The sequence below is a fragment of the Pararge aegeria genome, chromosome 3, assembly GCF_905163445.1.
Source record: "Pararge aegeria chromosome 3, ilParAegt1.1, whole genome shotgun sequence".
Lineage (NCBI taxonomy): Eukaryota > Metazoa > Arthropoda > Insecta > Lepidoptera > Nymphalidae > Pararge > Pararge aegeria.
The window spans coordinates 15,101,383-15,114,363 of NC_053182.1; the positions used below are offsets into that span (position 1 = coordinate 15,101,383).

General features: G+C 35.7%; 1 protein-coding gene across 2 annotated transcripts in view; it reads left to right on the forward strand.

The window, feature by feature from the left end:
• The window catches only part of LOC120637077 (LIM domain transcription factor LMO4), a 289,676-nt gene that overhangs the window by 180,035 nt on the left and 96,660 nt on the right, over positions 1-12,981 (forward strand). The window lies entirely within an intron of this gene.

Sequence of the window (12,981 nt, forward strand, 5' to 3'; positions counted from 1 at the left end):
GGTGACTGGCCACTGGCTAGTAACGCTGTTTTATTGGCTAATCGATTTTTTTTTCTTGCCATGATGATTTCTGATTAGGGCATTCTTCAGTTAGTATTTAAGGCAACAATATTAATATACTTCTTTTAAATTTTATTTTGTTCTTCTATGTTATGAAAATTTATTAACACGATAAAGTTTGAAATCGGATCATCGTCATTATCTACGACTGCTGCTCGTTTTTTCTTCGACGTGGTAGGCCAAATCAAAATGGGCGCAATGAGTTAAAATTTTAACACTTTAAAATAGAGTTGTGAGATTGGAGAGGGCGTTGGGTCAGTTTTTGTAATAAGCGGGTAAAATAGAAAAAATATGTTTTAACGTCCTCTAGTAGGCACGACTGGTCCACAATTTTTTTATTAATCTTTAAAAAAAAATAACGAGAATTAGCAATTAAGAATTATTAAAGCTTAGTACTTAATTAGGGGTTTTCAAAGCCGAGGATCGTACAATGAATTCTGCGATTTCAGGTACAAAAACCTCACAGAGTATAGGATTCGTAAGTCAAAAATGTTCTATGTGCCGGTCTTCATGCAAAATAAGTATACGCCCACATATATTTTAATTATATTAGAAGTGGTTACATTAGAAATGTAGGAAAGGAAACTGTTACGTTTGATTGATTATATCGAAATGCGGAACCACTACATCAATTTATATTCGTATTAATATCTGTATATTTTATTAGATATTAATCGATATTGGATCTAAATGTAAGTAATTAAAAATCGTATAGCGTGGGTGGTATAACTACCTTTTTTGTCTAATAGTAAGCACGTTCGAATGAGAGACCCAGGTTCAATTTCCGGGTCGTGTCTTGTGAAAAAATGTTTTATTGTGGCAACATGATTACATTAACGTCTATTTTCTGTAATCTGTTGATAAGTTGAATATAGAAAATAGACATTAGTACTTCGCAAATAACAAAATTATGGACGGTCTCCGTTTCTGTGCCATACTATGCTACCATACAATGCGTTCACCCAGTGGCGTGCATAGAGGGTATGCACAGGGTATGCAGATGATATAAAATCAAGAAAATCTCCAGTACGAGTTATAAATATTTAAGGGTAGGCTTTTAATAACTCTTACAATGCCTATCCTTAAGTTTTTTATAACTCGTACTGGAGGTTTTATTTTTTTTATATCATTTGCATACCCTGTGCATACCCTCTATGCACGCCACTGCGTTCACCAGCACGTCTGCCCAGCGTGCAACATGGTGACCATGCGGACCCTCCAGTTCGGTGAGGCCTTTAGTCTGTTTTTGACTGTTTTAGGTTGTTGTTGTGATAATGGACGGTCTCCGCTGCCTAACTTGGTGTCCCTCTGATTTAGGCATCAGCTACCTTCCCTCCTACATAATGTTAAAGGACTGAATATGACAAATCGGTGATTTCTAGAAAAACCTATTTATTTTAGATAATATATTATATATAACAGATCATATATTATATAAATTAGGAGCTAGGAAATTAGACATGCAGCAATTAGACAGGCATGTCATAATACTTAATAATTAAAAGTTGCTAACGCTAGACTATATATTGTGTTGTAAGAGAGAGAGAGAGAGAGAGAGAGACTTGTTTCGAGATGTAAGTCATTAACAACTTGAGGATATTATCGTACTTTACTGTTTTGTAAAGGCAACCTTGTGACGATGATCCTCTTACAGAAACTTTCATAAATAGTGTAGGTACAAGTAAAGCTATGATTATTTTTATTTCATTTAGTTTTTTTTTGTTAAAAAGTAGGAATTAAAAGTATATTTTCAACCTTGCATTTTCCTATTACAAAACGAGGACATGTTTGTTTTATCTGAAGGCTAACAGTTTAAAAAAATAGATTGCAATCTTACCTCCGCAGCCCAAAAGGTTGTTGTATAGTTACAATAACTTATCGATTTACCATTTAGTAGCTTATTTTATTTTATTAGTAACTATTTATAACGCCGCCATACACCGGCATCCACGCTCTTCAGACCGGAACACAGAACTTCCCCGGATGAGCTATGTCACAAAAAACTCTACTACTACTACTATTTCCATAATAGAAAACGACTTCTCGATTGCGATTAATCTCGTTCTAAGGCTACTGGAGTTAAATTATGATGTACTAGAATGGTAGCGGTCAGATATTAGTTGAATATAAACTGTTAGAGATAGCCCTAACAGGTAATATTAAACCCCTAGTATATTTATACGGAGCAAAGTACTCGAACACCAAATCTTGGTTTTCTCGCTATTGCAGTAAATAGCCACAATCGTAGTCCAGACCAGACCTGACCAGAGAAAATACATATTGTAATTACAAATTACCCGTGCCGGTCATCGAACCCGAAACGTCACGGTTATAAGACCATTGCGCTACGGAAGCCGGCAAAAAAGAAAAATGGTCGACAAATGCACCAAATTAAAAACCTTTGCCTTTTGTGTCAGCTGGTAAAAAAAAATCGACTAAACAACATAGCCGATGCAATAGAAAGTTACATGTAGGAAATACTACACACCTATAAAGCTACGGTTCATTGACTAATTAGTTATTTATATATTTTTGTGCACCAAACAGTAATAATTTAAATCGTTAAATTAAATGGAATTAACGTTTTTATGGACGTAATATTATTACTTCAATCAGCACCACGCTTATTTCTGCTGCTTAGTATAGTAGCATTGCTGCAGTGCTGTGGTTTTGTCTAACAGGTGTGGTTTCCGGTGTTATTACAGGTACATGAGGTTCACACCAACTCCTCAGGTTGATGAACACAGGGCGACACATTGCGGAACGTTTTCCTTGCATGACCTGCGAAGTGCTGCTCTGTTTATAGGCGATAGCCTCTTATCCTTCGGTAGGCCATATTCTTGATCCGTCAATAAAAAAATGAGAAAACACCTTTTTTTTAAATAAATAAATATAGTACGACAAGACACACATCGCTATCTAGCCCCAAAGTAAGCGTAACTTGTGTTATGGGTACTAGGTTTGCTGATGAATATTTTTATGAATATAATACACATAAATACTTATAATATACATATAAACACCCAGACACTGAAAAACATTCATGTTCATCACACAAACATTTTTCCAGCTGTGGGAATCGAACCCACAGCCTTGGACGCGGAAAGCAGGGTCACTGCCCACCGCGCCACTCGGCTGTCAACTATTACTATACTGGCCCCACCAGTAAATTGACAGACGACATTAAACAAGCCCTTGATTTAGGCAGAACAACACCACAGAATTAAAAAATATATATAGTGTCTATAATCTATACTTATAATAAAACTGTAACTGAAAGATTTCTGCACATTTAAAATATTTTGAAAATTTTGACCGGCGGATGCTTTATAATCGATAGAGTCCATAACAGATTTTTATTTAATTTTTGTCCGTCTGTCTGTCTGTCTGTCCGGGCATCACGTGAAAACTACTGAACGGATTCAAATAAAACTTGGTATAGTGGTACTTGATATTCCGGGTCAACATATTGGCTACTTTTTATCCCGATAAACAATAAGTTTCCTCCGGGTAATGGGATGAAAACTTTTATCAATTTTACTTAATATCTCTGTTAAATTTGCACCGATTTTAATCATTCTTTTTTTATTTGAAAGTTTATACTATCAATGGTCTTATTTTAATAAGGATCTGATAAATATTGTCGGAGATAAAGAACAAAACTTTTCACAAATAACTGTCAGTCGCAAGGCGTATGGGACAGCTATCGAATGCATGCGTACCATCCTACTAATGTTATAAATGCGAAAGATTGTGAGGATGGATGTATGGATGGATATAACGTATGGATACGACGTAAAATAATAGTAGGTACATAGCTACCCACAATGATTATGTACTAGCTAGATTATGTACTATATATATTCTAGCTTCTCGATTGACTCAAACGCTCACCAAGTCGCGGGGGTCCGCTAGTGTCATAATAAATATCCGCCAGTTAACGTCCATCAATTTATAGAATTGTTTATCCGTATCCCTTCTATAGACATTACTAAGAGCACTTATATTATTTGAACTAAAAGAATTTTCACGTCGCAAAGAACACAGAATTTCGTAATAAAAAGCACAAATGTTTGAACCAAATCAACACCTATAAACACGACTACTCTACTAGTTAAATAAATAAATAATAAAATAAATATACTACGACATTACACAGATCGCCACCTAGCCCCAAAGTAAGCGTAGCTTGTATAACACAAGCTACGCTTACTTTGTGTACTTAGATGAGTCATGAATATTTTTTATTTTTTTATGGTTAATATACATAATTACTTATTATATACAGATAAACACCGAGACACTGAAAAACACACAAACATTTTCCAGTTGTGGTAATCGAACCCACGGCCTTGGACTCAGAAAGCAGGGTCGCTGCCAACTGCGCCGGCCGTCGGTGTAAAATATTCGTAACATAATAAATATTGTATGTAGTGTACGTAGGTCTACTGTCTGTAATATCGTCATTATATTAGTATTTGTATGGCAGCATAATCCATAAAGTTAATGTCGGTTTGTCGGATTGTCTGGTCTGATTTTTGCGAAACTTTCACACTAATAGAGAACTTTGAATGAAGTAGGTATTTTAAGCTAGTACAAAAGATTTCAAACACGAAGTCCCGGATAACTGCTAGTTACTCAAAGTAAAAAATACTTTTAAATCTAACCCAGATGATAGCGTGAAAGATTCGTACAGTTCACGTCTAAATTGCTTGCAGGTCACAAGTTTTAATGAGGCGCGTTTTCGAAAGGACGAAAAATAAACTAGATCCAACTAGAGCTTCGAAGTATAAGACGAATACGTTATAGTTAATAACAGTGTGCAAAGTAAAAGCACAGTTTATATAGTGTGTGGTCATATACTATAATATGTGTGTTTGTATCCGAAAATAATTGAGAAACTAGTTATTTAATTTTACCTCTTTAAAAACAGTATGATTTTTTAAAGTATATATGTGTTATAGGTACGTGTCGTTAGATTTATTATATTATATTTATATACCACTACATTAAATCTCCACAGTAAAATTATTAATGCGCAAGTTTGCTTGTCCTTATTACAAACAGCAACGGAGCATAAAACCGGCTTTATCCAATTAGATAGTTAACTTATAGTTTACCAGGTGGCACCCACACCGCTATAAATATATACAGCGTACGTTAGCTTTAATCTAAAAAAAATTAAGCTGTTTAAAAAATTTAAAATTGGAAAGTTGTATCATAATTTAAAGCCATTTTTTTTTATGTATTTCTTATAACTTATTTTATTGTATCTAAAAATACTCATATAAAAAACCTTGCTACACTCCATTTAGAAAAACATTCGCGTCGCAATCAGAAACTCTTCCTTTTTTTGAAGTTCGTTAAAAAAGTTAAACGTCTCCGCCTTTTATGGAGCGAGTTGACTTTCCAAGTCCAAATTGATTCCAAATCCGAATGATAGTGTGAAGTCAGTTCTTTAATAAGTAGCGGAGGTGGAGTCGCGTCTAAATTGGCTGCAGGTCACAAGTTTTAATGAGACGAAATTCTCCGTCGGACTCGATTCGTCGTCGTCTTAACGCAACCTGTAGCCATAGTACAAAATTTAGTTGCTTGCAATCGAGGAGTCGTTTTTGAGTATGAAAACACTTTAACATAATAGCAAAATGGTTCTTAGTCGCATAGTGTTAAAGATCAAATTTGTCTACCAATTTTTAGCTCGGCTTTTGATAGAATGTTTGTAAAACAAATATCAGAAGTACACGATTTGAGACTCTAAATCTAGTGATATTAAGTCCATTTTACATTAAGGATACAGAGATTGATTTGCGAAAGCGACTGCTCGATTGCGAGCGAGCAAATCTCGTACTAAGGCTACTGTTCGTTAGCGCAAAAACGGGACACGCTAACGCGCGATTAGAATACACCCCCGCTGCCTGGGGCACACTGGGTCTACGGCTCATAATCATGATTATAAATAGCGCTTTCATAGTTCACTTGACCTTTCCAAATCTATTTCCATTCATATGAACTTACACCTGCGACGCGGCTGTTTTCCATGGGATAAAAAGTATTAGAAGAATTGTAGTGAATGCCCGATACGACCAAGATAAATATATTATGACAATACACACATCGCGATCTAGCTCCAAAGTAAGTAGGTAGCTTGTGTTATAGGTACAAAGGTAACTAAAGAATAATTTATAAATAACATATATAAATATTTATAATATTCAGATATCATAGATTTGACTACACTGCGCAGATTTCGTAGAAACTCATTACGATTTATGGGTTTCCTTACACGGACCTCCACGTACTCCACCCATCCAGATAAACAGCTTTCTTTCTAGACTGCATCGTCATTTACCATCAGGTGAGATTGCAGAGAAGCGGTATATTACATCATAGATAATAATGCCCAAATTGCATCTTTATTTTTTCTGACTTAATTAACGTTCGTGGTTTCCTAAAATCAAGTTATACACTCCCTTTTTTAATCTAGTGCAAAGTTACTGAAGAAAAAACACCGGATAAGCACTTTTTTCCTTAAATTATCCTCACTGTGACATAATACTTTGGAACATGTATGAGTAATATGCCTCAAAAGACATCTGGTTATCATCATCTCGCGTGGCTTCGGCCGTGGCTGCTTAACAGCCTACCGACAAAGCCGTGCCGCCGAGCAATTCAAAAAGAGCATGAGTAATACATACATATATAACAGATAACCCCGATCTGAATCATCACTTACAGCCACTAGGAGGTATTGCAGTCAATGGCCAATTTAGAGAGAAATAAAAAAACTGTTTTTTTTCTCCCAAGGATACAGTGTGCCCCAAGCCTTACCCGAAAAGATGGTCCCTCATTTGTGGCGGGCTTCTTCTGTGTTGTTGTCACATTAGCGAATAACTGCGAGGCTAACTCCGTCGATACGTTAATGATGTCGGGATGTCTATTGCGGGAAAAAAGAGCTTTTGTGGAGATGCGACTTGACCACGTGGTCGTTATTTAAAAAACATGTTTAAAGGCCATAACGATGGGTTTTTATTAAAGAAGACGAGCGGGGCTATGTGGAGCTAAGTAGAGCTTTTCGGAGCTCACTGGACCTTTGCGTTGAGTGGAGCTGTAAAATTGAGATTATCGATAGATTATAAAACGTCACGTCATCTGTCAATAATCTGCTTTGTCGTAACACCACTTTACATCAAGACTAAGCCATGAAAATCTAGCGATCTTCTTTGTGGGCTTCACACAGAAAGTACTTATTTGTGAAAATTTACCATTTTCTTAGAGACTGCATTAGTTTTTCCAAATTAGTAAACATGTTTCGTAAATCTAAAAATTTAAGGAAAAGAACACTGGCTTCTCCTCTAGATACAACATTAAAGGGTCACTACCCTTCCTTCTTCATTTACAAACTCTATTTATTAAAAAAAACAAATTACATTGGTTTCATAATATTGCACAGACAAAATCCACGACCTTTTATTAGTACCGCGTACAATATTAACCCCTCGGGTCAAATTACGCGTGCGACGTAACGCAATAAATCAATTCCAAATAATAATTTAAATTGTACAAGGATAATTAGGAGTTAAACTTTTACGAAAATTAAGGAATTATTAGAAAACAATCCCGACAGGGCAGGGCGGCGCGGGCAGGAAGGAAGGGTGTCTAATTAGGGAGGGGGGAAGGTAATGAGCCGCGATCGCCCGATATAACGAAGGCTATTTACGCGGTGGTCGCTCGAAAATTGCGAGGTTTTGTTTTAAAAGCGGTAACCGTTTGAGTTTTGCGATTAAGGAGTTTAATTAGACTGTTGTTTACAACCTCATTAAGGTAAAGGCCCCCAGATATCGGCCGATAATTTATGAAGTTGAAAAATGAGTTTCGTGCCGAGATCCTGTGCAGATTGTGGCCAACAATCCGGCTATGAATAAACATGAACTTAGCTCTTAACCCGTTTACGGAGTGGCTTATCGTAACTTTTGTCGACTTAATTGTGTTGAGAGGAACGTAAAGGTTCGAGTTTGTCGGATTGAATTAAATATTTTATCTTAAGTCTGAAGTGTTTATGCTAACCTTGAAGAGATATCATATAGTATGTAATCATTATCACCATATCAACCTATTAACGTTCTCCTCTTACAACAAGAAGGGGGGAAGGCCGTAGTCCACCACGCTGGCCCATTGCGGTTTGCTCTACCTATGTGTCCACTGTTAAACATAGGATTTCCGTAGAAAACCAAGCCACCTATTTATTAATAAATATAAAATAATATAATAAAATAATAGTATACTATTATTTTTCCCATTTATGTTACTCCCCATATAGGCACCATACAATAAGTCTCAGGTAAGGAAGCAATACCTACGAGCCTCAAGGCATTGCTACCCCAATTTGCCTCATCCAATTTGAGGATGACCCAAACGGTATTACTTTGATTTCATAACTCCCTTTACAATTTGTATCTCAGTTTGTTTTTTTTTATCTTTTTGACTGTAAATAAGGGTTCCAATCTTTCAATAATATGCATAACTTCATGGAACTTTTGTTTCGTTTCTCCTTTCCATTGAGTATACTCAATCAACAAGTAAATTCTAATAACTTCTAATTTTTTTAATTAGATTGCACTTAACAGCGGCAGCAATCAAAACATATTTATTGTAAAAAGTAAAAAAAAAATAATTATACTTACCAAATTATGAACCTTTTTGTAGATTGACATGCTTGGACAGGTTAAGTTATCGTTAAAAACGAAAAACCAAATTAGTTACAGTTGTTATTACAAACGTATAAATAATTGCTATTTTGGCATCTCATTAAAATGTATATAATAAATATCATAACAATCTGAGCGAATGATTTAATGGCATCGCAATTAATCGATTCGCCGCGGAAGAAATTCAAATTGGCCCTCATTTCCTGCGCCCACCGAGAATAGTAGCAAGAGAGCTGGTGGAGAACTTTGATATGCAATAAGTCCGAATTGGTAAATGATAAGTTAACACTACACGTAAAGCGATAGCATGCTGTAAGGTTGTACAGCATGCTATCGCTAAATATTGTTTGTTGTAATGTTTAAATTAATGACTTGTGAATGCAATATATTATGTAAAAAAAAATTCAAATGGCGCTTATTTGTGTTAAATAAATCATTAAATTACTTATAAATAAAAATTTGTCTATAATGCAGTCAGGCGGCCAGATTTATCCAGAATCCCTTAGTAGAAAATAATACTTTTGATTTTAATTTTTTATTCTAGTTTTTTTTTTTAATTATTGCTACGTTATTTTCATAGTCTTCCACATGAACAAATGATTCAAAAATTTACGCCACGGGCTCCGTAACTAAGAGTGGGTACGCACGCACAGAGCAAGCACCTGTAAGTGCATCCGGCCCGTCCAATTACTGGGCCTTTTACCCTAAATAAAGCACCCTAACGATTCTGGAGCCTGGACACCGCATAAACGTACGACGAGATACAATAATGATGTAAATATGTGTACATACGTTCACCAACATGAACGGCACTGTCTTAATTAAATATTCATTCCTTTTGTATCCGACAATATAATTAATCTTATCTATTTATAATGTAATCTTATTAAGATAAATTAAGATATTCTAACCGGACCCTCAGGTCTGATAAAATTCTTATAATGTGACTCAATGGTCGATCGATCAAATGCACTTAACTTCCTTTGATCAATAAAATTCCTTGCGCGAGCTGCTAAGTGATGGTCTGTTTATAGGCGATGATTTTCCACTTACCATCAGGTGGGCCACCTGATCTGCTTGGTCTGTCAATTATAACTTAAAAATAATTAAATCCTCAAAGCCGCTATAGAGGTTTGTGCTCCATCCATGAAAAGAGGCCTGTAATAATTTAGTATCAAAATTTATCACTCTATTAATTGAGACTAAATAAAACCAGCTGCTATGCTTATTATAAGCCAATGTATATATGTGGTGAAAGTAGATCGGAATACAGTTGTCACCATCCCTTTTCTTTCCGCGGTCGTCGTACGAGGCGATTTAGCGAATATAACAGAAAGCGGGCAGCAGCGTTCTCTGTGCTACTACTAGGTACCATCTACAGTCTACCTACTATCACCAACCCGTTTGTCTGCGTGGTGATCACGGGTAAAATGGCCCTAGGGAGTGGCCTTTCGTGAAGCAGTGGATTGCTTTTAATTACTATAAGCCCAATATGACTTGAGCTGTCAGAAAATACATAATAATAGAGATGTCAATTTTTAATACACACAGACTCTTCAGCGTACCAGTCAATACTAACCGACCGATAGTCAGTTGAAAATGAAAATACATCTTTAAAATTGGCCTAATAGAGATGTCCATTTTGAATACACACAGACTCTTCAGCGTACCAGTCAATACACACCGACCGATAGTCTGTTGAAAATAGACATACACTTAATACATACACTTAATTGAAATACAGCAGTGCCAATTATTATTCAAGCTCACGCGTCATCGAACGTACGTCGATGAAAGATTCCACCTTCCAAGCCGAGCCGCAACTATCATCCATCTCAGTCGGATCGCATAGTCTAACTAACGAGACACGCACGCCTTCCGAGACACCGTCAAAAACAATCGAATTAAAGACCCAAGCTCAATGAAAAGTACACTTAGGAGTAGACTTAAGGGCTCCGCCAGCCATGCTGACTGTTGTAAAATTATAGCATTAAATTGGAAGTGCCAATTAGTTAAAGTTCAACCATATAGTTAAATGTAGTTTAGGTATATACGATAATATTTTGGATATTTGTCAATATTTCGACCCAGTTGCATGGATCTCGTGGTCACGACGGGACTGCGTAGGTACAAGATATCAAGTTGGATGGCACGGGCAGAATAAGTGTCAATTAGTGTTGTGTTATATGTATGACGAGTGGTAAAATCGTCGTATACTACTTGTATCGAATACCATATAAATTTAATACATACAGAAAATTCCCATAATCATTGGACCAGTAGTAAAGGATGAGTGGACCACGCATTTCCCACGTATTTGGCATCAAACAACTCTTTATGAAGGTCAAATTTCAAAGCTTTAATTTAAGTGCAGTAGGTGATCAGTTGATAGGTGTGCTGAATCCTCTGAAATTTACTAAGAGAACTTTTGTATTTTAAAATTGCAATAGGTACACAACAATCTATTTTGGCATACCCCAGATTTTAATTCTAATGAAAATTTCAAAACAGACAAAATTTTTGTAAGTTTCTGTGATAACATAGAAATAAACGCCAGTGGCATCCTACAATTCGCGTTCAAGAGACAGTGATACTATACAGTGTTCCCACAGTGATACCTAAGTCAAATAATTGTTAAATTATATTTTTTTAAATGTTTTCTTAAAAACGTAGGGTCTCCTTAACTTTAAACATGATTTTGCTATTGTGTATATGGGAGTTTTCGCTTTATATAAATGAGTTCTTAGTTCTATTTAAAAAAGAATTGAAGTTCAATGATGGAAATTAAACACTTTCAAGGGCCATAACTCTTAATTATAATGTCAAAAATTAGATGTTGCAGATGAAGCCGTTTCGAAGGGGACAAATTCCGACGAAACTAACATGATTTCTTCGGACCCAGTGGTCCAATACCGTGGCAAGAGGAAACGTTGAGTTCACTGATTTCAAGGGGAAAGCCCGCATAGCTTTGTGCCCAAGTTTGCGTCGCGGGACGCTGAAAAAGTTCCAACAGATTAGATAGTTCCGATTCCGTTTAAAGATAAACCGCTCTTATTGTTGTAGATAGAGAGATCAATTCCGCGTGCGGTGTGTGATCTATAAATGTCGCGAGATGCGCGATAAGATCGCGAGCGTCTTGGATCGGCACCCCTTTATTTATTTAATCAGAGTGAGCGACGGACAATAAGCCATTGTAACTCCTGATATATTGACCAACTACGATCTATAATAGTTGTCCGCTTGTTTTATTAGACGTACGAGTGTTTGTTTAATGAATAGCTAGTATATTTTATTACGTCCACGATTTCGCATCGGATGACAAACGAGATGAAATAAATTGAATCTGGACGGCAGTACAATAATGCTATATTTAAAAAAAATCAAAAATCAAACCATTGCGCTATTGATTGACGCTCCTGACATGTTAGACTGACAACGAGTGTTTCCTTAATGAGCAGAAAGCTTATTTTATTCACAAGCGACTTTCACCGTATTGAATGACTAATGGGGTGGGATGAATTGAATTTGGACGAACGTACAGGACGAATTAGATGATAAAATAATATGTATCAAAAGACAATGTCAAAGCACATCTTATTCAATACCAAACTAATACATATTTATAAAACTTGATATTCTTCTTCTTGTCTAATACACTTAAAAATTATTGAAATGAAAAAAAATGTGTAAGGCATCACTTATATGTATATAATATATAAGTTATTTGATTACCTAATAGCGGCAATAACGTAATAATTTAGTTAAAAGGTATAATACATCTTTTGTAGGTATAAGTAATATGTTTTGTAAATCAAGTTTTAATAAGGTAGATGTTTTATATTATTTATTCAATGTTTGTAACTTTGGAATCCCTAATTAATTACGGCAACATAGTCGCTCGAAATGTTGCCATCTTATATTATCTACTAGTGGATGCCGACTTCGTCCACAACGTACCATCGACTTAATAACGAATGATAACGGGCAGTACGTAACAAAATGTATCTCTTACGCTTTGTTAAAAAAAACCTCTAGAGGTATTTTAATTAAAGAATGCCAATATTAATTTGGTAATACAAACAACTACACGTACCTAACCAAATCCCAATATGATAATTTATTTTTTTATAGGACATATACATTCAAGTAAGGACTACATCTCATTCGACTTTAGGCCATTCTTTGACAGCACCTAGTAACGATTTTAATTTCTAAC